This window comes from Panthera pardus, unplaced genomic scaffold (genome assembly GCF_024362965.1).
Source record: "Panthera pardus isolate Hobbes unplaced genomic scaffold, ASM2436296v1 HiC_scaffold_13, whole genome shotgun sequence".
Taxonomy (NCBI): domain Eukaryota; kingdom Metazoa; phylum Chordata; class Mammalia; order Carnivora; family Felidae; genus Panthera; species Panthera pardus.
The window spans coordinates 195,637,214-195,664,072 of record NW_026526688.1 but is presented as its reverse complement, the minus strand read 5'-3'; the positions used below and the strand labels follow the sequence as shown (position 1 = coordinate 195,664,072).

General features: G+C 39.5%; 1 long non-coding RNA gene across 1 annotated transcript; it reads right to left on the bottom strand.

Moving 5' to 3' along the window:
• Positions 1-2,921: 2,921 nt before the first annotated feature.
• LOC109269798 (uncharacterized) lies at positions 2,922-11,770 on the bottom strand. The gene is made up of 2 exons (XR_002081273.2): positions 11,596-11,770; positions 2,922-3,880 (listed from the first exon to the last, which is right to left on the bottom strand). It is a non-coding gene; the product is annotated as an uncharacterized LOC109269798 (long non-coding RNA).
• Between the last annotated feature and the right edge of the window lie 15,089 nt (positions 11,771-26,859).

The following is a 26,859-nucleotide window of genomic DNA, read 5'->3' as shown; positions in this document are numbered from 1 at the left end:
AAAGAAAGAAAGAAAGAAAGAAGAAAGAAAGGGAGAAAGAAATCTACTCATAATGTGCAATGAATCCCCATTTTATTCAGAAAAAGAACCAACATCATGAGAACAACCCCCCAAGTTCTCTGAAAGATTGTCTAAGTCTCATGACTTTTATGATCTCACATCCTATTCTCTATCCTTGCTCACTCTGCTTAGATTCTTTTCTAGTCTTCAAGTACCCAACCTAGTGTTTTGCTTTTACTGTTCTCTTTGCCTGGAATGCTCTTCCCTCCAATATTCAAGTAATGAATTCCTTCATTCCACCAAGAATTTGCTCAAATGGCATCTTCTCAATGAAATCTCACATGACCAGTTTTTTTTTTTCCCAGACATTTTCATAAAGATCTAATTGGCATGGAATAAACTGCATGTATTTAAGTGTACAATTAGATGTCGTGTCATACAAATAGAACTGGTAAATCACCACCAGAAACAGAATAGAGAGCATATCTACCACCTCCAATGTTTGCCCACGGCCCTTTCTAATCTCATCTTTTAGCTCCTCCACTCCTCCCTGATCTTCCTTTCCACTCACAGGCAAGCACTACTTTGCTTTAACAATAAATTAATTTGCATTTTCTGGAATTTTCTATAAATGAAACATACATTATTTACTTTTTTTTGTCTAACTGCTTTTACCAAGCTTAATTATTTTGAGATTCGTCCATGTTATTGTATATCAATTTCTTTATATTGCTGTGTAGTATTCCACTGTGTTAATATATCATACCTTGTTTATCCATGAACCTGTCGATAGACATATGAATTCTTTCCGAAATTTGGGTATTACAAAAACAAGAACAGAAAAAAAAAAAAAAAACAAAACACTGCTATAATCATTTGTGTGTGAGTCATCTTGTGGACATAGGCTTACTCTCCTTTTAGGAAAATACCTAAGAGTGGAATCACAGAATCACATGGTATATGGATGTTTACCTTTTTAAGAAACTGCTATACTGTTCTCCGAAGTGGTTTACCATTTCACATTTCAACATTCCCAGAAGCATATGAGTTCCAACTTCTCTACATCTTTGACAGCATTCGGTCTCCTTAGTCATTTTAATTGTAGCCCTTCTAATATGTGTATACTGTTATTGTGGGTTCAACGTACATTTCCCAGCGACTAATGATGCTGAGTATTTTTGCTTATATGGTAGCCACATGTCTTCGTTGATGAAATAGTTGGATTATTTGATTTCTTATTTTTCAGTTTTAAGAGTTATTTATATGTTCTGGTCACTAGGTACTTAATTTGCAAAATTTTCTCCCAGTCTATAGCTTGGCTTATCATTCTTTTTGCAGTGTCTTTTGAAACATACGTTTAAAAAAAATAATAAAATCTAATATATCATTTTTTTTCTTTTGTGGATTATGATTTTGTTATCATATCTAAGAAATGTTTAGTAGCTCCAAAGTTACCATAGTTTCCTCTCATTATATAATTTTTTTTTAGTTTTAAATTTTAGATTTAAGCATATTATACATTTTGAAGTTTATTTTCCTTAATATGGTACAAATATGGATTTTATTTTCTTGCACACAGATAATGGAATGTTTCATCACTGTTGAAAAGACAATCTTTTCTCCATTCAGTTGCTTTTGCATCTATGTCAAGAACCAGTTGTCCATTTATGTGTGGGTTTATTTCTGGACTCCATTCCACTATGTATTTTCTGTCTTTGTGTCAATACCACATTGACCTGATTACTGTAGCCATGTAAGTCTTAAAATCAGGCTGGGTTGGTTCATCTTATTTTTCATGGCCACCATTTTCAAATTAGGATCTGCACCATTCTCCCTCTTGCTCTATTTTTCTTTTATATGATGCACCTACTACTTTTTTTTGCATACTATATGATTTATATTATGTGTATTTAATATGTAAAGTCCCCACCAGAATATCAACTCATTGAAAAAAAGGACTTGATAAATCTTATTATAATCACTGATAGATCCCAAGTGTTTAGAACTGTGCTTAGTACATAAATTTCCAATATCTATTTGTTGAATGAGTGAATATAGAATCAGGCCATTTCATTCAATCTCCATGTAATTATAAATGCATAGAGACAGAGGACCAGGGACTTGAAGTCAGTGCTCACCCAGCTATGTGATCCAGGGAGTCCCTAACTGATCCCTAAACCTTACTTTCCAACCCTTACCACCTCCATTCTTGACCTTGCCAATGTGACCTGCTTCTCATGCCTCTGCATTTTCTCACATGCTGGCAGTTTATTTCAAATGTTCTTTCCTTTCTCCTTGTCAACCCAAGCATCACCTCTACTGGGGACTTCCCACACCCCCAAATCTGCTCTAGATTCTCCGCATCTCAGCCTCTGTGTTCCCCAGTACAGAGTGTGACCCATAAGTTTACTTATTTTCTATACAAGGTAATGCTCTCAGTGAAGGCAGAAAATCATGCTTTACATAACTGATTAGTCACAATGCCTGGCATAATTCTTAGCATGAAGTAATTCAGTTGAATTAATATATTTCTGCAAGTCTATCATCTGACTTTCAGAGAATGATTGAAATCTATCCCTTGATTGAAATCTATCCCTTGATTGAAATCTATCCCGTGCCATATTTAGAAGCTGGTCTGATTATTTTGTTTATTTGTGTGAATCCGTATGTGCATTTGTCATTGTTATTGCATTATTTCAAGTTTTACCTGAGCCGTTAAGTAGATCCAACAAATATAAAACTGATTTTTCAATATATTTTGTTCATTTTCTTTGCCTAACAAATAGACAACACAAGTAAATGATGTTAAGCATGCTCATAGGGTTCACATAGATACTCATAAAGGTTACCTTTACTTTCTAAAAAATATTTTGAAATACTTTTGTTATAGGAATTAAAACACAAAATAGCCAAATTCAATGTCTAATTTTTCAAAGTTATATTACACAGGTTGACACAGGATATTTGAAAAGATGTTAATTTTTTTTTTTACATTGAAACTGACTTTTAGAATAACATAAAAGTGCTTTGAGCCCTAACAGTGCACAGGCTGCAGGCAAAACCATCTATCAATTCAGACATCCAGCCCCAGGCAGGTAGTTCATCAGTCAACCAGAATAATAACAGGGCAAGTCCTTGACAAATTCATTAAGAAAGCTATAAAATGCCTAGTATTGTACCTAGTCAACCTGATTTTGCATATCAGAGTTCTTAGTCCAAAAATAATTTGTTATCAGTTTGTCACTGCAAAGCTTCCCAATTTTTCTATGAAGTAGAAAAGGCATGGACTAATCACTAGGAGCAGTTAAATCCCAACACCACTGCCTGCCTGTGAGATCTCAGCCAAACTACCTTCTCTGTTCTTGCCTGATTCACTGGACTGGGATGAGATAACAAATGACTTTGTAGGTGAATATCTAGTACAGGTTCTGATTCGTAGGAGACTTGGAATAAGTGTTCTCTTCTTGCCTCTTGGTTTCAACAAAGGCTGACAATACACAGCAAATATTCACTCTGACCCCCCGTCGGTTTCCCTTGCTTAGAATTCTTTTCCACTGAAACCTGGGTGCAGCCCTTCTTAGAGCTTCCCTGGAGAGCACCACGACCCACTGATCAACGTTGGCATAAGGGGTCAAGTATATCTAACACCCAGGTCTAAATTAAGAAAGTACAGCCCATAGATCACCATGTTAGTGGAACCTAGAGACCTTACTAAAATTGCAATCCTTCCATCCCAGAAAAATCCTGGTGAATCCAAGTTTCTGGATATAAGGCTCAGGATAATGGATCTTGACAGTTTTCCAAGGTATTTCTTATGCACATCATAGTTGAACCACCACACAATCACTGTTACTTCGGTTCACTTTGACAAGTAGTTTTCCTGCCAAGATGAATACAGATTTTCACTGAGTTATGGTGAGGTTACATCCTGATAAACCCATCAAAAGTTGACAATATGCTTAGTTGAAAATGCGTTAAATACACCCAACCTACCAAAAATCATCGTTTAGCTTAGGCTACATTAAAAGTGCTCAGAACTCTTACATTAGCCAACAGTTGGGCAAAATTATCTACCACAAAGCCTATTTTGTAATAAAGTATTGCATATCTCATGCAATTTATTGAATACTGTGCCATAAGTGATAAACAGAATGGTTGTAACCATATCAGTTGCTTATCCTTATGATTACATGGCCGGCTGATTGGGGGCTGCAGCTCTCTGAAGTTGCCCGAAATCATGAGAGAGGATCATACCGTATATTACTATTTTTGGAAAAGATCGGAATATTAAATTTCAAGTATACTTTCTAATGAATGGCTTCACACCATCATAAAGTTGAAAAATCATAAATCAAACCATCATAAGTTGGAGACTAACTATAAGTCACAGACCCTGCTATGTTGAAGTTCAGAGGGTATTGAAGGGGTGTTTAAGAATCGGCATCATTAAATATGATAATAAAATTTATAAAAGATAAATTAATCAGGGTCTTTCAAAAATCTACAGGAGCCCAAGTTCACATCTGTGTGAGTCTTTGGGTTCTCAGTACATTAAAAATTGAAGAAGCTAAATCAAAATCACAAAAAAAAGTAAAGTCACATAATTGTACCATTTACAAAATAAATTCAGGATATATTAAGAATACAAAATATAAAGGTAATAGTAAACAATTTGGACTAGAATTGAAATATGGTGAAAATCTAAATGTGTGATTAGTGTATCTTTTCAATCTTGTTGGTGTATTTCTGTGACAATACAAAGTAATTCATTTGGAGATCATGTCACAGTTTAAATTTAAGCCCAAGGACAAATGACCCTTTAGTCAACACTTCAACTCCCACATGTGTTAGCTTCTGGGATGAACAAATTACTATGGAGTTGGGGAACGTTGGGAAAGTCTTTGCAGAGAAAGGGCAACTATATCTGGGCATTGAAGTTTGAACAGAAGTTCATTGGGTGTCCTCATCATGTTCGACTTACTGCTACATGCTCTGATCCAGAGCTACCATACACACAGCTCACCTCTTTGTGTTGATAAGTTTCTCACAGTTTAGCACATAACTTCATATAGAATGATTCAAGAAATCTTTCAGATCTATTATACCCTCACTATAGCTCTCAAAACAATTACCCTTTGCTGTCATTGAACCTGGGGTAGTGCTTCCCAATAGATAGAGGAATATTGGCTGCGATAGGAGTGTTTTTCAAGAACAGCTACAATAAGGAAAGTTTTGGAATCACTGCTGTGCTCCCCCGCCTACTCTCTTCCTCTCTCCTACCCCTTTACCATAAGACAAAAAGAAGGTACAGGGATTCCTGTTCAAATGTGGGGGATTTAGCTGTAGATCTCTATGCCAGTGGTCCTTGTGACATCATCTTCAATTCCCTTGACTCTTTCGCCTCAGATAGTTTGCCAGGAACAGAATAGTGTCCCTCAAAGCAACCCTCTGCTACCTATATATTTTTTTTTGCTTTTGAATTTTCAATCACTATATTCTATTTGCACATAGCAATTGTATTAGAGTCTTGTCTAGCTCAAATGACATTTTCGCAGCAAATAATAAATAGTGATATAAATAGGCACCTATCGTAAAATTATATTACAAGTTTCTAGCCAGAATGAGTTATTTATAGTCATGTGATTCCATTTTACAATGATGACAGAATGATAAAGGGTTCTATGAGACAACCTAAATAATTTCAAAGGAAATTTTTCCATGAAATACAGTTTTATGGGTTTCTTTTATTTGTTTTTTCTCTCAGCTGACTATAGTAATAAACCCAGTGATAGTCAAAAACATTGTTATTATATGATAATATTTTCATATAATGAATATATATCCTACCTCACTTCAAAAATGGTATTAAGTGGGTTACAAAAATATAAAGTATTTGGTAGAAGAAAAAATAGTGTAAAATAAATGAAAGTAAGAAAAAAAATGAGTTAAATGGAAAAATGAAGCAATAGACAGCCATGACAGAAATACCTTCCCAAAGCTCTTTAAGTTCTTCCTAAAAATTAAATGCTAACTGAAATTATATCTCAGAGCTTCCTCACATCCCCATAAAAAGGCAGCACCTGAACATTATAATATGCCCATTCTCCATAATATAGAAATAATCTGGTTTTACTTAGAAGTATCACACTTCTAGTTACCAAAGCTGAGAGTTTTAATTTAGAAATTCTGGGTTATGTGGCAGGTAAAACTGTTGCATGACATTGTCCCAAAAAAACGTAGACTTAGATATATTTCTTGTTGTCACAGGTCTCCATGCAAGCAGATGATATGATCCTGGTTTTCCAGCACACTCCCTGGAAAGTTCTCCACAGTTTCTTAACATGTCTTTTTCCCTGTCTAACCCTTGAAAATGGAGAGTCTTCTGTATTTGTCTTCTTTCCTTTGATTTTCACCCCCCTTCTCTGGAGGATCACAGGCTTTCCAAAGGCTTCTTTTTTACCCTAATCTCCATCTTCAATCCACACCTCTTGCCTGAGCTCCAAAACTCTCCCACCAACAGTTTCTAGTGGCATTTCTGTATGGATTTCTCACCATCCCAATGGAGCCATTATTTCAAAACTCAACCACTGATGTCCCTTCTAAAAGACTTTTCTATCCCATGAACCATAGCTCAGTAAGGAATAATCCCTCCTGAAAAAAAATCACCCAATTGCTCTACATAGACTCTTGAGGGGCAGTTTTGTCTTTTTTCCCCTCTTTCTCGCTCCTATAGCTAATCATTGTCAAGTCCTACCAACTTGACCTCCTGAAAAGAATCCAAGTGCATGTCTCCAGCTTTTCAACAGCCCTCTGAGTGTCAGGCAGAGACACCCTTTGCCCAGATTATGATGACAGCCCTTGCCTGGTTTTCCCACTTATACGTTGACTTGACCTGGCCACAATCTATATTCACCCAGTAATAGCAGAGCTCACTTTAGGATGTAAATCTGATCATGTACCCTCCCACCTCATCCCCCCCACCGCCCTGCTTCCTACTGTATGTGAATGTAAGATGTGTATTTTCTATTGTCATTGCTTAGGAGACTTTGGAGGCCTTGGACTCCACCTCTTTCCCCCAGCATCATCACAAAATCCTACTACTTCTCTGGCCTCCAGTCTTGCTTCTGAATTCTCTACAGGGTCAAGTGCTCTCTTCACAGAGATGCCTTCTGTGACTAGGGTTTTTTTTCCCCCAACCAGTCCTCCCCACCCTTATACCATCTGCTTATCATGCCAGTTTTGACTCTCACCCATCAAGAAGGAAGCTCCACAGGAGAAGGTTAATTCCCCCAGATTGTGCTCCCGTAACACCATGCTCTCTCTCAGTGTGGATCTTTCCAACTAGACTTTAAACTCCATGTGTGCAGAGACATAGAGAATTTCCCTCACCCCTGTAACTCCCATGCCTGCCACACTGCCTGGCATTTTTTGAGGGCTCAAATCCTTGTTTGTGAAACGATGAATGAATAAGAGATTGAATGAACAAATGTCCACATGTCTTATTTCAAGAGCCATAAACTCTGTAGTGATGAGGGTGTAAACCTTTTGTTAAAGGAGCACTGAGGAAGGACGCTAAGACCTTCTCTTGCTGGCATTTCCTTCATGTTTCTTCCTTGGTGGTCCACCTGGACTGCAGCCATTGGAGTCCCCAGTGCCAATTTGTCTCACGTTATGAACTGATGTGCTCCATAAACTACCCATAATGTGCTAGAATGTGGCTCCCGGGCTTTCATGTTCACTGTGAGAACTGCCTGCTCTGCTTACATAGCATCTTTTATTATTTACTTGCAGTCATGGTGCCCCACAGCAGCCAAACGTAGAGGTTTGGTCTTCAGAGCCAAATATTTGACTCTGTCTCTGCTCATACATGCCCTTTCTACTTGAGGTATCAGAGTTTGATGGTGTATTTCTAATCTGAAACCACCACGAGAGAATTTCCCATAAATCAATCCAGCAAATATTTATTGAGTGATTCATATAGATGCAGACTTCAATGGGTCTACGGGGACTGTCTAGTCAAACTTCCTTATTTTACCAAGAAAATAGCAGAACCTGGTGGACTCCTGCTCTCAAATCCATTAAACAATTATCTACTCATGAGATCTGTATCTATTACACATTAAAAATGTGTAAGAAGCTCTCCTTGTCCTCAAGAGGTTGACATTTTTAGGGGGTAAGGAGATCAAACAATACATTTGACCGTTTAACATAGTGCTTGATATATAGTAAACATGCAGCGATGTCCTTTTACATAAATTAATAATCAGATGAATAAATCAACTGATCAATCTATTAAGGAATGCAATACAATATGGTACTAATAAGAATTTTTCTTTATGTTTATGTGCCTATTCATTGTAACCACTTCCCTCTTCTAGATATTGTATCATCGGTGAGGAGAAGGGACAGTTTCTGCTACTTGCTTAGGACACACCGGATTCCCTTGGAACAGAGCCCTGTTGATTCTCATTATTTGTGGATTCTGTATTTGCAAGTTTGCCTATTCACTGAAATTAAATCAATAGCCACGCCCCTTTCATGGTCCGTAATGGACATGCGCAAAGCAGCAAAAAAAAAAATTGAGCACGTGACACACACGACACACACGTTCCCCCTGAGGTCAAACAAGGGGACCCGTTGCCTTCTTCCTATACTGTAGCTCTTGGACTTTTCCAGCTCTCACTCTGTAAGCAAGTGTCATTTTCACCTGTAACTCATGCTGCATGTTTCCCCATTTTGCATGTTTGATGATGAATTTTACTGTTTAAGCGGCCTCCAAATATACTGCTAAAATGTGGTGGAAAGTTTCTAAGCGCAAGAAGGCTGTGACGTGCTTTACAGAGAAAATGCATGTATTAGATCAGCTTCGTTCAGGCGGGAGCTAAAGCGCTGTTGGCTGTGAGTTCAACATTAATGTATCCACAATGTATATTAAAAAAAGATGTCTTTAAATGAAAATGTACATAAAACAAGATTATGTATTGGTCGGTTGGCGAAAATGTTATGACCAGAGGCTTGCAGGAAACTAAATCTGTATTTCCCCACAGAGCAATGGCTCAGTACTGGCTAATTCAGGGTTCATGGTGAGTATAGAACATAGCTACTGTGAATATTGATAATTGACTATATTTGACTATGTGTGTGTGTGTGTGTGTGTGTGCGCTCAATAAGTATAGAAGAAAGGAGGCAATGAGGGAAGGAAGGAAGGAGGGAGGAAGGAAGGTAAAGGATAAATTAGGACAGAAAGAAGTCTATCAGTAGCAAGTAGGACACAACTTGTGTTTTGTGAGAACAGAGAGGGCTCAAGGTGTTAGAAGCAAGCAACACCCACCTTTTAGTTACCATGCAGGTGCCACACCTCACCAGGGACCTAAGAACGCATAGTCTGTAAGGGTGGAAACACTCTCCTTGTGCTTGTGCTCACAGCAGAGGCTACACAGGCTGTTCATCAAACTCCCTAGCATCCAAGTTCCAAACCAGCCTTTCCAGAATCTAGCTGTGTGACTTTTGGGGAAACTAGCCAGACCTCTCCTCACCCCCCTACCACGTAAAATGGGAATTATTAGAGCGCTTATCTCACATAAGAGAGAAGTTTAAATAACGAAATAATAAACATAAACCATGCCAAGGTTGGGCAGAAAATCAGCATGTAATAAATATTAGCTTTTTTTTTTAAATTTTGCTTTATTTCAGTTGATAAAAAAAAAGATCAGTGGTTTTATATTGTAGCTAAAAAATATTTTCACTAAGAGACATTTCCAACTTGCCCAATTAACTCTCTATCCTAATCCACTTTATGTTGGCAGTGTTCCATGAAGCTTTTTTCAAATGTCAGCACCTTCATGCAAACACACGAGTCAGCTTGCGATTTGCCATTTTAAAAATTACCTCTCCCAAGGTTTCACAACCATATATAATCTGAGCCTCAAATTATTGATCCTCTCTTGATCCCTCCAATTCTTGGAAGATAAGGCCAGTTTTAATGACTCCTTGTCCTCTTGTGATAGCAAATCGTTTTGCACAGCCGACAGGCATCCCAAAACCTCTTGCCATTTCACTCCAGGCACAGAATAACACCTCCACCCTTTTCTTATTTGCTCGACATTAAAGGAGCTGTATCCAAGGTCGTCTTGAGCTTTTCAGTTGTTTACAGTCCTGTAGAAACTGAACCAAGCAAATAAACCAGATTCTTCTCTGGGGTCAGGAGAATGTGGTCACTGCCACTTTCCCCCCCTTAAAGCTAGTTTTGATTTCCCACCTAGTGTTGTTCACAAACCATACGCCAGAGTCAGGATAACTGGACATTTGTGACAAAAAGGATCCCATGTTGGGAGGCTCTGGAAGTATCTTGGCCAGAGCAGATTTTTGTCTCTTCATATGAGTCATATCCCTTTTATGACTCTGCACATAATGTAGTTTTTGGTAATGCCTTGCTTCTGATTTAAGTGAAAATGGCTGAGCTTTTTTTTTTTTTTCGGTTTTGCTTTGTTTTGTTTTGTTTTCAACAAACTCCAGTAAAGAGTAAGTCAGCCACCACTGTTTGCGGGGATGTGAATGTATCAAACCTTGAGAACAGAGCTGTATCACTGAAGTTTTAGTTTGGCTGCATGTGAGAGTATTGGAAGTCAAAGTTATTTATTTATTTATTTTTTTCTGCTCAGGTAAAGCAAGTCTGGCAACAGACCAGGCGGGTGTTGATGGCCCATCCAAGATAGCATTAAAGACCTAAGCAACTTCTATCTTTCTTCTCCACCATCCTTAGAAAGTGACCTCCCTTCTCAAGGGTGCTTCATGGTCGCAGAATGACCACTGCACCTCCATCTGGTATGTCTGCATTCCAGGCACCAGAAAGGAGGAAGCATCTACTGGACGGAGGTCAGTTCCTAGCTAATTCAGTCCTCCTGAAACAGCTTTGCCAGAAGTCCTCAGTTTACCTCATATATTATCTAAGAAGCCTGGGCGTTGTACGTAAGTAAACACAATCTGCTGGCATCACTGGAGGTCAAGCTTCCCTATTACCTCTTCCACCTACACTACTGAGGAGCAGCGCACGGCAGCACAGGCAGATGGGACCTTCCTCTGGACTCCAGAAGCCTCCATTTTTAACATGTTAAAAAGGAGTGCAGCACGTACCTGCTGTGTTCCATCTCACATCCTCTTCCCTCTTTTGCCTACCTGTTTACACTGGACACTGTCCCAGCAGTCAGCTGCGGACAGGTGTGGCCCGACCGCACCTTGCTTCTGCTGCATTGTGTAAAAACCCAGGGTAAGATCAGGGCCTAGAGGAACACGATCATTACATTTTCAAGAAAATAACCTGGCTGAAAATGCTGGTTTTCTGCATCATTTCATTTTTAGTGAAAAAAATTAGATTATTGTCTCCTTGTTTCTCTTAGCATTTCTTTTATAACAAACATTCATCCTGTGAAAGGCAGTGTGGCACACAGTTAAGAGCACGGGCCCAACGTCGAGGCAACGTGTTCCAGTCCTGGCTCTATCTTAAGTTTATTGAACCCCTGCAAGCTTCCATTTCTCCATGTGTGAAATGATCAAATGAACGGCATATATGATATTCCGATCAGTGCTAAGACTCACCTTCTCACTGAGGCAGAGGAAATGGAAGGAAATTGCTGAGGGTCCCACAAGATTTCAGATGTCCTGCCTCCCAATCCCATCATGTTTCTGCTCCAGCCTTGCAGACGTGAAAGAGAAGAGTTGAAGAGTCTTCTGTGAACCCGTTGGGGAGATTCCCCCAAAGAATATAGTAAAGTGAAGACCCTAGGGTAACAATGGCGATATGATGCAGTTCGTTGCAAGCCAGGCATACAATTATTTACTCCGCAGTGGTGTTTACCAGGCATTTTTTAAAATTTTTTCAATGTTTTTATTTATTTTTAAGACAGAGAGAGACAGAGCATGAGCAGTGGAGGGGCAGAGAGAGAAGGAGACACAGAATCCGAAGCAAGCTCCAGGCGCTGAGCTGTCAGCACAGAGCCTGATGCGGGGCTCGAACTCACAGACTGTGAGATCATGACCTGAGCTGAAGTCGGACACTCAACCGACTGAGCCACCCAGGAACCCGATTACCAGGCATTTTTGAACCCGATTACCCATCATCTGATGTCATCAACCCATAAACCCTTTGAGGAACATAGAATGAGGGTTTCTACTTCTGTTTAGTAGATCCATCCACTCATCCACTGATTTATTTATTCACTTACTCCTCTTTTAACTCAGCGCGTGCCCACTGTGTGTCTGTCTAACTTTATGAAGGGTAATGGGAATATATGGATGGGTGGGTCATTGCTCCTGTCATGAACATCTGCACAGTATAACGGGAAACATGGGCATGCAAACAAAGTGAAACACTTCTGGTCAGAAACAACTATAAAAGGTCCCCAAGACACAAAGAATGGGGTAGTCCTGCATGAGGCCGTGGGGTGAGAAGGAAAACCTTCATAAAGGAACGATGCTTGCTCAGTCATGAGAGGCGAGAACTTTTCACTATGTGGCTGCTGATGAGGGGCATTCTTGAACCAAGGCGTAGAGAGATGGGAACCAAAAATACGAGTGTACGTCTGAATCACCATGTGCGAGGCAAGGAGGGATGAAAGAGGTGATGGAGAAAAACTCGAAGAGGCAACTAAGAGAAGGTCTTAGTGGTTATTCCGTAATTGGTTAAGGGGAGAGTGTAATATGAATAAAGCAGGAAAATGCCATGATCTGATTTTCATTTTACAGAGCTCACTGTGACTATCTCAAGAAAGATGGGCTTCTGAGAGAGATAGGAGGTGAGCAGGCCAGGGGGGAGGCTATCCTGGTTGTGTAGCACAAAGATGATGATATCATGAATTAAGGCAGTGAAAGCGGAGCCGGGAGAACAGATGCCACAAAGAGTAAAGGGATGGAACTCTTGTCCTCAGTCGCTGATTACATGTGAAAGAGGAGCCAGAGGGTGACCCTGGGGTGACTCTATGCTTGAATCTTGAATGACTGAGTGCATGGCATTTGCTTTCTATTGGGACTTTAAGATAAGTAACAATAGAACAAAGATAATAATAAACACAGACATCTTGAGGTTGGATTATCCGTGAAAATACACATTCACTATTTGTTGAGTTGGTCTATAGTTTGGAACAGCCAAAAAGTTGGGTTAGAAATCCAGATTGGTGGTTCATCAGATGAGACTGCATTTTTGATGTTGGAACAAATTAAGACTTTAGGGTTGTTGGGATGGAATGAATGTATTTTGCATGGGAACAAGACATTCATTTTGGGAGACCAGGGAAGAATGCTATAGACTAAATATTTGTCTTCTTCTCCAAAAAAAATCATATGTTGAAACCGTAACTTCCAATGTGATGGTATTAGGAGGTGGGGCCTCTGGGAAGTTATCAGATCAACAGGATATAGTTGTCGTGAATGAAATTAAGAGTCTTCGGACAGAGACCCTCAGAGAGATCTCTAGCCCCTTCCATCACGTGAGCAAAAGGATGCCCATGAACAAGGAAGAAGTCACCTAACCGCCAGTGCTTTGATCTTGGACTTCAACCTCCAGAACCGTGAAAATACATTACTGTTGTTTATAAGCCACTCTGTGTACAGTATTCTAAGACAAATAGTTTCTGTACAAAAATTGTATCATACCTTTTTTTTTATCATTGAGAAAGTGAGTGGTCATTCTGTATAAAACGTATCAGCATACAACTTGTTGGTACTGAGGTAGCAGAAATTTATTATACTCATTAACAGCAGCTGATATTACTGAACATTTTGCATGTGGTAGGCTTTGGCTAAGCATTTACATCCACTTTCTCATTTATGCATTACAGCAACCCTATTTGGGAAATACTATTATTATCCCCATATTTTATATAAGAAAATCATGACATGGAAACGTAAATGGTACCACATTAATAAGCTGGTAAGTTAAGTAGCAGAGTTGAGATTTGAACTCAGGGTTAGTTCCCCTCTTAATCTAAGCTTTTAACTTCATTAGAGCAACCCAAAGGCAAGACTGACCACTCCTAAAGGGTAAAGAGTTATTGATGTACTTTGTCACTGCAAGGTTCATTATCTCAGAAACTCTTTGAATGACACTGAAAGGCTGGTATTATTATTACTCCCATTGTATGGATGACGCCACTGATGATCATAGGGAAAGCAACTTATCCAAAATTTATACTGGATAAAGAAAACAGTAAAATAGATTTGCTCTATTTTGGTCTTCAGCTAACCCCTCGCCCCCCACCAAACTGAAATCCATGTGTGCAGATTCTGCAAAGATAATGCCGCTAAACAAGTCTTGCCGTTGGTCTATTACCTACCTCCAGGACATTAGGGCAATGTAAAGAGGAGGAATTCAAGATGATGATGGTGAACAAGGAGAAGGAAAAAAAGGAGAAGGAGGAGGTGGTGGAGGAGAAGGAGAAGGAGTGTGTGTGTGTGTGTGTGTGTGAGAGAGAGAGAGAGAGAGAGAGACAGAGACAGAGAGAGAGAAACAGAGAGAGAGACAGAGAGAGAAGAAAAGGAAGGAAGGAAGGAAGGAAGGAAGGAAGGAAGGAAGGGGAGAAGAAAAAGAAAGAAAGAAAGAAAGAAAGAAAGAAAGAAAGAAAGAAAAAGAAAGAAAGAAAGAAAGAAAAAGATTCCATTAATAACAGGAAGATAAAGATTCCATTAATAATAGGAACCTCTAAGAAAGTTCTATTCCTGGAGTGTAATGCTTTTCCTTTCCTTTCTCTAAGGGTAGAGTGTGTACCCCTACTCACGTGACCAGCCTAAAACTTAAATCAAGTAAGGAAAACTTCAGAAAGCCATTTGGACAATTCAACATATGTCTTGAGTGACAAAGAGACTGGTATCATAATCAAGCCTAAAGAAAAACAAAATAGCACTCTGGAGTAGAAGCTGGCTAGATATGCCTCATAAAAGCAGAACAAAGAGAGAGGGCTCCATTGAGAATGTCTGCACATCCAGATTTTGGATCTTCTTCCAGGTGTGTCATTGTTTTTTTTTTTTTTAATTTTTTTAAATGTTTTTATTTATTTTGAGACAGAGAGAGACAGAGCATGAGCAGGGGAGGGACAGAGAGAGAGGGAGACACAGAATCCGAAGCAAGCTCCAGGCTCCGAGCTGTCAGCACAGAGCCCGATGTGGGGCTCGAACTCACAAACCACGAGATCGTGACCTGAGCTGAAGTCGGACGCTTAACCGACTGAGCCACCCAAGGCACCACCGCCCCCCCCCCACCCCAGGCGTGTCATTCTTTTGGGCAGAATTGTTGGCAGAATTCATTTGCGTGCAAGTAGACGACTGAGGGACCCAGCCTGTTGTGGGCTGTCAGCTGTAAAACAGCCCTATTTTCTTGTGACATAGGACTCCTGATTTTGCTATTTATCTCTTGAAAGTCACCTAGAGAGAAAGTGTCAAGAGCAGGTCTACTAACAACAAAGGTCTTGTATAGTGTAATAATCACAGAATTGACATTCCATCACCTTCACTGTGTTCTATTCATTTATAAACAAATCAGATCCTGCTCACTCTCAAGGGGAGGGGTTGATACAAAGGTGTAAAAACCTGAACAGCCAGGAGTCCAGCAGATGCTGGTGTCTTTCCCCTTCACCTTTTGTCCTTCGAGTCTGTCTCTGTTCCAGGGTGATCAGGCTGTCTGAAGAATTCCTGAAGGTTCCGCTGGTGGGTAAGATGTCTTAAGTCAATGTTAATAAGGTAGAAAGAGAGAGGAAGGAAAGAGAGGGAGGGAGGAAAGAAGGAAGGAAGGAAAGAAGGAAGAAAGGAGGGAGGGAGGGAAGGAGGGAGAGGGAAAATGATTATAGGGAGAAGAGAATATCTCTTAATTAATTTGTCCTGCTTGCATTTCAGGGAAGCACATTCTACTTCCTGCGGACAATGGAGAACCCATCCTGCTGCCTTTAAACAAAAGCTTCTGGGGGAGCCCTAAAGTGTCAACCAGCAGTGAGTTGTTTATCTGAGAGCTTAGGTTGGGGCTGAGAAAATAAACACTTTGAATGTGTTTGGTATGAGGGGGGAAGGTGCCGGGTCCCTCTCTCTCGACTTGTGGAGTCCCTGCCACCACCTTGCAGCCGCTGGTATCTTAGAAGGCCTGAACTTAGACCCTGAGTGGATGGGGAAAGTGTGTGGTGTTTGTACAGCTGAAAACAAGATGAAAAACCCCAGGCCCCCTCTCACACCCCATTAGGCCCCGAAGTCCACGGAGTGTTGCACTCAACACATAAACACTCTGCTTGGGGAAGCGGTGGTCAGGGTGTGAGAGGGAGGGACACCGTCTCAGGGAAGAACAATGACATCTCTGTGAGGAGGCAGGCATCCCCACTCCTGCAGCAGCTTGGCCGAGGCTGCATTAATCACGGCTTCCACTTGGTGCATTTCATTAAGCCCCAAGGCCTTTTGGGATTGATAACGGGACACTAGGTAAGAGGATGCACGATCGGAACAGAAGCGCTGCCGGACCAAGGACACAACATCTGTCTTTCCTTTTCCAGGGTGGCAGAGTGGGAGAAAAAGGGGATTTCAAGTAAGAAACACGGAGCTGCAATGTAGAGTCCCTCTGACAGCTGGCCGTGACACTGAGGGTAATTGATAAAGTTCTCTGGCCTCTCTGCAGCCTTACATCTTTGGCCATGTTGTTCTTTCTATCTGTCTGGAGTGTTCTCCAACCACACGTGCTTGCCCTGGGGCGTTTTCCTACTCATCCTACATAGAGGTCCCATGCCCTCTCCTCCAAAAGCCTTTTTTATCTCCTAGCCTATGCCTACTCACCCACTCCCCCTGCAGTGCCCTCACAACATGCCATCGTCAGAGTAAAGTGTTTTTCAAGGGGCATTGGAATTTATAGGGCAGCATTTCTTTCTGCCTCTCAGATGACAATGTATTTCAATTTTCTGAAGTAATAGGGACTGTGAGGCATGAACCCCCGAGTATCCTGCCTTAATCTCCTCGGTGGCAACTCTACACATGCACCCACTGTGTTTGCTGCTGTGGTATAAGGTACTGTCCCCAGAGAATTACACTGCAGTCTTAACTCCCGAACGTGACGTATTTGGATCAGGGGTCTTTGCAGATATGGTCAAGTTGAGATGAGGTGATCCTGGCTTAGGGCCCCCTAAGTCCCATGACTGTTATCCTTTTATGGAAAGAGAGATTTGGAGACTGCTGTGGACTGAATTGTTCCCCTCCCCCCTAGGATGAAGCTCTAATTTCCAATGTGATAGTCTTTGGAGATGGGGCCTTTCAAAAACAATTAGACCATGAGAATAGGGCTCTAATGATGAGGTTAGTACCCTTATAAGAAGAGGTAGCACAGAGCTTGCTCTTTCTCTCTTCCCATCACACAAAGAACAGGACATATGAACACACAGCCCAGCCCTCTTCATGAAACCTCCCTTGTTGGCATCTTGATCTTAGACTTCCCAGACTCCGACCTGAGAGACGGAATTTCTGTAGCTTAAGCCACTCATTCTGCAGTGTTTTGTTATGGCAGCCTGAGCTAACTAGGACAGAGACCCAGAGACATACACAGAGGCAAGAAGGCCAGGTGAAGACTGTGGCAGAAATTGGAGTCATGCAGCCCAAACAATTACGAGCATTGCCAGCACTATCAGAAGCTAGAAAGAGACAAGGATGGATTATTCTCTAGAACCTTCAGAAGGAGTATGGTTTTGCCAATACCTTGATGTCAGTCTTCTAGACTCCAGAACTCTGAGAGAATAACTTCCTGTTGTTTTAAGCAATGCAGTTTATGGCAATTGTACGAACCTAATACAAAAATGAATTCTCCCTTCCCGTTGATTGGGCCAGCCTTTCCATCCTTCCTATCTTCCCTGGGATGTAGGACTGGAACCTGACTTCACATTTCTCTTGCTACTAGCTCCCTCCTATGGCCAATATAAATGCTAGGGTCTCCCATATTTGAAACAACAGCCGCAATGTCCTTTGGGACTCTACATCCCTGTCTAGATTAAGTAATAGCTCCCTCTTTTCCTTCACGGCTCAAGTCCACAGTTTAAGAGCTTGCTCTTGCCATCCCCAGTCCTCAACTCCTGTTTACTCTTCATCCTGATAAAATTGGGGTTTCTTCCCATTTCTACATTGAAGTCACTCTGCAAAAGCCTTGGATTGCCAAATTCTATAGTCTCTTTTTAGCTTTTACCTTACTTGCCTCACTAAGTAGAATCCTACTTATCTGTATCTTTGTCTTAGTCTGTTTGGGCTGCTATAATGAAATGGCACAGCCTGGATGGCTTATAAAAAAACAGAAATTTATTTCTCACATTTCTGGAGGCTGGGAGTCTGAGGTCAGAATACCAACATGGTCAGGCGAGGATCCTCTTCCAGGTCACAGATTTTCTCTGGGTCCTCCCATGGGGGGAAGGAGTTAGAATACTCTGTGGGATAAGGGCGCTGATCCCATTCATGAGGGCTCCACTACCATGACCTAAGTACCTCCCCAAGTCCTCATCTGTTAATACCATCACCATTGGAGATTACGATTCAAAGTATGAATTGGGGGGTGGGGAGACACAAACATTCAAATAATAGCACTTTTCTTTGGCTTCCGTACCACCATTTTCACCCCACTTCCTTCTGTGCTCCTGTCTTCTTAGTCCCTTTGTGCATTCTATTTCTTCTACTCTACCCAAATTTATTCATGTGGCAGAACATTCTGACATTAGTCCTCCACACTTTTTACTCTATATACTTTTCTTAACCAATTTCATCTATCCCATGTCTTCAACGACCATCTACCTGTTGACTAATCTCCTTAAGAAATGGTCAGTTGGCCATTCCTGAACAGGCTTTCTGATTCTTTTCAATATGGAGAAGCTGAGAATATCTCAAATATTTAAGTTTCATTGCCCTATTGATTAAAAACTCCATGTTTAAATCATTTCTCTTTTCTTACACTCCTGTAAACAGGAGAAACCATACTGTTCCTTCAATGCATCGTCTAGATATTTCCTCAGCCAAATATCCAACTTCAGAGCTCTCTAGTTTTACTCCCCACCAACCACCAGGACGACAACACAATTTATCCATATTCTTTGCCACTTCATAACAAAGACTGTCTTTCCCTTGTCATGTAACAACATTTTCCTTATTTCTGTCTGAGAGCCCATCAGAATGACTTTTGTGTCCATATTTCTACAACAGTTTGTTCAGGGTGAGTTAGGGATTCTCTGAAAAGTTTGAGACTTTTGCTATAGACCTCTTCTTTTCCTGATTCACTAGAATCATCCTTAATGGTGCAGTGTCAGCAATGTAGGCTTTCCTAGCATGCGTCCCAAAACTCTTACAGTCTCTACTTGTGACCCAGTTCCAAAGCCACCTGCACATTTTTAGGTATTTGTGACAGCAGCAGCCCACCGCTGAATGTCAATTTTTATCTCAGTGCTTAGATACTTCGCTGGTAACCGTAATGTGGATTTCAGTGTTAGTAAGACTGACACCTAGAGGAATGCCTCCCAGAGAAGGAGAACCATTCGCCCTTGTCAAAAACAATCACCGTTGGAGCTCAAGGGAACTTCCTCCTCTTTGATCACGCCCATGGAAAGATGTCATTCCTTGTTATCTCTAAACCCAAACTCCTAGATCACAGCATTTCAAGAAGCCACTTTGGATCATACAGACGTGCAGAGGTCTTATCTTCAGTTCATTCACACAGTCCATCAGCTGTGATCAGCCTACTGCCCACAGTCGCTTTCAGTCCAAAAGACAAAAGGCAAACCAATCTCCACACAGACCAACCGACAGGGAGGCCACAATACCAGGACAGAACCTTTGAATGGTACATTCATCGGACATACCAAGTCCTCAAATTGTACTTGAGAATTCTTGGAGAGCTCCCTATATCTTCCTAGGTATGATGGCACTTCAATCGACTCAAATATTAACTCATATTTTGAAGACTGAGCTTCCCAACAACCTACAAACACTATTACTGCCAACCATATTCTTGATTTCATAAATGGCCAAAATTCAGAAAGGAAAAATTGATGCAGTTGGGTAAAATGGTTTTGAAACAGTGTATTTAAAAATATGTAACCTTTTTATTCCCTGAGGAACAACTGAAAGCTGACCAACGACATTGTGTAGAATATGTCTCTTAATTTTGAACTCGTGTGAATTCCCGAGGAAATGTAATCCCTGTGTTTCAGAATCATTTTCTTTTCAGTATTGCACATATTTTATGAGTATTGTTTTATGTCCAGAAAGTTTTCTCATTTACAAAAAAAACCTATCAAAATATATCCCAATTGATCACCGTTGAAATGGAACCCAATCTGGTAAATTCCCCAGGAGCCAATGCTCAAGTGTGTTATAACCTTGAAAAAACACATCGTCATCTCTGTTGACAAAAGACATCTAAAGTGCAAGAGTGTATTCAAAAATGATTTGAAGGTATGTGAAATAAGTCATTTAAAACTATTATGTAGGTTGCCAAAAAATAAAGCTCTGTCAGAAAATGCACACTTCAATTTATCTGATATAAACAAAAAGAAAGATCGTATATTATACAGCCTATGCGGCGGTCTATATTCAGTTGTTGCAATATTTGCGAGTAGTTTTTCCTTTCAAACAAAGACTCAAAGAAGTACCCATTTTTAGTTTTTGTCTCTAGAACATCAAGTTTAGCACCCGGCAGTGGTGGGTATAGATAATCCAGCAACACAAATTGCTGGGGGTCCTGAGCTAAACATTGCTGCTGTCAGGCAGAAGCCATGCCTACCTGAATCGAGCAAATAGGCTTCAGGTTTTAGAAGGAAGTCTATTGTAGCAAAGTGCTGTTTCCCCAATATCAGTTCCCCTCTAGCTGATTAGTCTAAGCCCTCTTACTCATAATTCACTTAGGGATAAGCAAGCCTAAGCCATTTCCGGTAGATGAGCAGAGAAGTTTGCTTGGGGCTCCTGAGAGAGATGCTTTCTGGCTTTTATCAACATAAGTCAGGTTTACTTTCTCCTCCAAGTCATGAATGAGAAAAATGCATCCTGAGCTATTGACAGGTGTTTCATAACCGTGGCTGAACTTGCCTTAGGACAGAAGGAAAGGCTGACCTGACGATATTATTAACTGCTGGACTGACCAGTCTTGAAGACCACTCACCTCTGATTTCTTTCTCATGTGAACGTACATGTTTCCATAATGTTCACATCCATTTGAGTTTAAACTCCTATTACTTTCTGCCAAAACCATCCTAACAGATATTCTTTCTTTTCCTCTTTATTTTTTATATCAAACCATACAATGGGAAAAGCTGATAAGATTTCAGCCCTCTCAGGAAAATATGGACAAGAATTCTATGCTATTCTCTCCCCACTATTGGTCCTCTGCATAAGAAGAGTGAATATTGTTTAGGTGGCTAGTGAGCACGAGGGAGGGTCAGGTCTAGAGAGCTCTAGTTCTCTCCTGCATGAAGGGAGAAAGGGAGAACTCCACCCGCCATGTTGTTGTACGATACTGCTGGGCAGGTGTCTGTTCTTCCCACAGGTGGCTCCCAGGTGCCTGACTGAAGAATAGAGAGAAGAAAGTAGAGCTTTCCTGCTCTAAGTTCTCACACTTGCTGATCAAGCTTCACCAGTAATAAAGCTAACACTATGCATTATAATGTACTCTATGTATATGGGTCCAGTCACAATTGGCTCAGAATCAAGGGATATTAATTAACACCTTCAAAGCATGGCAGAAGTGTTTGTATCTGAGTACTGGGAGAGGGGGAGGGGGACCTTCGTTGGGTAACTTTCATACAACTGACTATTCTAAGTATTTTATGCACGTTATCTCTAACCTTCACAAAATACCAAAACATTATTCCTAATCTTAGATGAGCTAAGATTTAAAAAGGAAGTAATTTGTTGATAAGTATCAAAGTTGAGATTAGAGCCAAAGTCTATCAAACTCCAAAACCACATTCTTCTCACTCTGATGCAAAAGGCGATTTGTTCCTTACAAATTTGCACCCCTTACTTTGTCTAGCAAAACCAAAATGAAATCCATCTTTTGAGCGTTGGATCTTCATTTATAACCACTTATTCAAAGTCCATATTTTAAGATGGCATAGTGTCTTTGGAACAAGGGCCGTGCAGCTGCTTCATGTACGTTAGTCATTTCCTTCCAGTAATACTTCAGTTTTCCCAGTACTAAGTAAGCGGACACAAGAGCGGGAAAATGCCCCGGCAAAGGTTCTAGAAGTTTTGTCACAAGGAGCATGATAAAGGCTGTGGGCTGCAGGCCTAAGCAAAAGGTCTTTTACTACCCAGTAGCCAAGAGTAATCCTTGTAGGCTCAGCACTATTGGAATATGCTTCTGGGGATTTCCACATTTTTCATGCAGCCAGCCCGTGAACTCATCCCTGATGTGGCTCAGGATTTGTAGTCAAAAGATTTGTGCTTGACCCTCTGATCCACCAGCCGCTACATTATGTGACTAGGGGTAGCCACATATCTTTTTAAACTTCTTCCTCTAAAATACTGATTATATGAGGTCACAGTCCTAGTTGAAAGGATTGTGGTGAAGATTCTTTAAAATAATGTATGTATAAAATCAATCGCAATTCTTGACATATAGTAAGATGCATTAAGATTTTCCCTCTGCCTGTGAAAGGTCCATGTGGTGTATATTTACGACAGAGCATAATGAAAAGTTTTCATTGATTGCTATCTTCCGCATCTTATGAAAAATAGATGCAAAGAGCTTCGAATCCAACTCGATTCAATTAAGAATGTATCTCATTTATTTAACAAGCTGTGAGGAAATACACAAGAATAAGCCAAGTAGACAGTCGCTTAAGTAATTCTAACGCAATCTATCAGGCGCCAATCAAAATCATAAACAATCATAAAATGAGATAGTTACCATCTCTTTGAATTGTTCATAATCCTATGACATTTGAAATAATGGAAACTATTAGGATGGAACAGAATGATGTGATTGCTCATGTAAAAAATAATATATTCATAGCAAGCAAATAAGAGTAAAATGAAAAGTCATAAAAGAGATTTAGGAAAATGTTTCTATCAAAAATACAAAAAGGTTACTATTTGTAGCCTTAACATGTTTGACGTCTTTAAAAATAAATATTAAGGTACTTGAATAGAGATTTCACAGTAAAAGACATACAAGTAGAATGTGTGCTTAGTTATAATTCTGGTATTACAGGAGGAGAGAGTGAATTTTGACAATTGGTCATCTCCACTCATAATCTTAAAGATACAACAAATGTGAAAAAAAGCATTTTTTAACATATATAACATTTTTGTATATATAAAATACTTTGTGTATATATATATATATGATATGTATATCTGCATATATAACGTGTGCATGTATATATAGATTAAATGTATATGATCCATTATACACAAATGTTATATATAGAAAGATATATATACATACAATATATACACAAATATCTATATCTATAGATCTATATCTATATCTATAGATAGAGAGTATCTAAGAAGACAAAACAACCAGCAGAATCTTGTATTTTAGGGCACTTTACAAGTTCACCAAAGATTTTCGTATGTTGCCGTATTTGACTCTCATATGAATCCCATGAGTAGAATTTAGCTGAGATGACATTTGTTGAGAAGTCTTTAATTGTTGACTTGAAAGGATCTCTAATGTGCCAGCAACCCAGGACTCCATCAATGCCCCGTGTGTTTTGTTTGCGTTCCTGCTGTTGTGCTTTCCCGTGAAAATACTATCAGTACATTTTCGAGCTGTCTTTTCAGAGTTTACAAAAAAACAAAGAAAGACCTTAAAACGGTCTCTTCCACAGAACCAGTTTTATTTTGGTTTCACAAAAAGATTCCTGTCCTGTACCGCAGGAATCCTTGCTTTCTTTTTATCATCCCTGAACTTCTTGGAGCAGCAAGAAGTATGTATTCAGGAACATACCACCTCTAAGCCATCAGAATCTGGTCCAGTTTCCATCCCAAAACCCTATCACCAAGGCTTTAAGTGGTTACCAAACTTGTTCTTTAGTGTGAAAGTTTGCATCAAATCATCGTGAAGGAATTTATCTTTAATTAAGTACACATCAACACAACACATACCCACTAAGCACCTGCTCTGGGTAAGGCCTGGGACACAGAGCAAGCTCGATCAGAACTAAGGATTACTTTGGCAATTTCTTTCTGTAACAAAAATGGAAATCACAGACACAAAACTATGTTTTACTTCTCCCGTTTCTCCCCTATTATAATAGCTCTACTGAGATATAATGCACACACTATAGAATTCGCCTGCATAAGGTGTACTATTCCGGGCCTTCTAGTATATGTGCTGAGATGTATCACCATCGGCACAATCTGATTTTAGAATATTTTCATCAGCACCCAAACGAACCCCTTACCTGTTAGCAGGCACTCCCCGGTCTCTGTCTACTCTCTCCTACCCAGCTCAGGGCAAACCCCAGTGTATTTTGCATCTCATAGATTTGATAGATTTTCTTTTTTCTTGGATATGCACTTAGGAGTGGAATGGGCGGGGTCATATAGTAACATTTTAAAGAATTGACAAACCGTTTAGCAAAAAAGTTACACCATTTTTACATCCCCGTCAAGCATGTGTGACTTTTTTTTAACTGAATATCCTAAGTTAGATTATAAAGTTTGTGTTTCCTTATTTCACACTGAAAATAAATTTATGAACTGGTCTTCAGTTACTCTGATATTGATTTCAAAATATAATGTCCTATTTTTTTTTTTTAATTTTCAATTATTTTTTCAGGTCTTTAGTTATCCCCATGGCCCAGCTGATTTTTTAAGAGTAATCATTTTTCTAAGTGTTTTTTGTTTGGGAATTAAACGTGTTAGTCAGTAGTCAAAACAACGCGTATCTTCTATACTTTGAATACATTGATGTTTTGCTGTGGTCAACTTTTGCAAATAATCCAAGCTGTGTAGTTTGGAAAAGTGAATGTGATTCTTCGTAATGAGCTACAGTTTCTTTGAAAAGTATTAGTTCCATATTATTAATAGGATGATTTCTTCTCCCATTGTTCGTGGTTAGTATTAATCTCATAGTTTATTGGGAAGATATATGCACTAAATCATAAAGGGCTAAGGGAAAAAAGACTGGCATATAGAAACAATTCAGTATCATTAGCTTTTCATATTCAGTCATGTTTAGACAGAAATGTCCTTTTACAATTTGTACCCTTATCTATTTCTTCTTGGGTTCTTCATTGTTTGCTCATGTATCCAGATGTTGTGCTATTTAACTTGTATATAATGATGTCAAAACTTCATAATTGAGTGTCTTTCATTATAATTTAATGACTCTATTTACTAATAATGTTAAATTAATTCTAATTTGTCTGACTCTCCTATTGGCACATTTACTTTCACTTTCTTTTAAGCTGGAGTGAAAATAGAGCTTTGTTCATTAATTTTAGATTTTTCAGAATCACGTTGATCATCTGTGTTTTTCTAAACAAATATTGTTTGATATAATTTGTTGATCCATTCTAGAAATTAAGGTCTGCTGACAGGATAATTTAGGTCAATAGTGTTTATTGTTGTGATTTTTCCTTGTGCTCTACAATGTCATTCTATGATATGCTGTTTTCTCCTCCTCGATAATCCTTTGTACCGTGTATGTTATAAATGAAAGTTAAATTTGTCATGTGACTTGGAATTTTATTTTATGTGTAAGTTGAAACTAATTCAGAAAAGGCAAACAAACCAACAAAAAAAGACTATTTCATTTTTTAAAATTTATAATCTCCTAAAAATGTACTGGCTTTGGAAGCGGCTACTGGAGACATGCATCAAATATATTTATTGCAAATTGCTAGCCAGTTGGGAATGAAGGAAAAATAATCAGAATTTCCCATGAAAATGCTGACAGACACTCTTAAAAGAGTCATTTTCATAGAACTTTTATATGATGGCTGTCTCATAATAATTTGTTGTCATGTTGACTATTTTATGATAGTTTTCACAGACATCTGGGGAGGTCGACTCACTGGCTCCCAGTAACACTTCAGTTCTTCGTTCACAGAAAGAATTATCTATGAGTTTGGACTTTTAGAACTCAGCTTTCCTGTTAACGAAAATGAAAATGACAACGATAAATTAGATGATTCAACTAGAGTTGAACAGTTGGTCTCCCCATGTTCTTAGAACGATGGTTGTTGTCCCCTCTAGAACACAAGGGAAATAATGTCTTTCCCAAGTAGACTTACTAAAGACAATTTGGAGTCATTTAATAAATATGTACAACCTTTATAAAAAAAAAAAAAAACCAATATGGAGGTTCCTCAAAAAATTAAAAATAGAACTACCCTATGACCCATCAATTGCACTACTAGGAATATAGCCAAGGCTAAAAAAATGCTGATTCGAAGGGGCACATGCACCCTGCTGTTTATAGCAGTGCTATCAACAATAGTCAAATTATGGAAAGATTCCAAATGTCCACTGACTGATGAATGGATAAAGAAGATGTGGTATACATATACAACGGAATACCACTCAGCGATCAAAAAGAATGAAGTCTTGCCATCCGCAACAACATGGATAGAACTAGAGTGTATCATGCTGAGTGAAATAAGCCAGAGAGAGATAAATACCATATGATTTCACTCATAGGTGGAATTTGAGACACACAACAGATGAACATAGGGGAAGGGAAGGCAGAATAAGTTAAAAACAGAAGGGAGGCAAACCATAAGAGACTCTTAAACACAGAGAACAAACTGAGGGTTGCTGGAGGGGAGGTGAGTGGGGGGATGGGCTACATGGGCAATGGGCCTTAAGGAGAGCACTTGTTGGGATGAGCACCGGGTTTCATCTCATGTAAGAGATGAATCACTG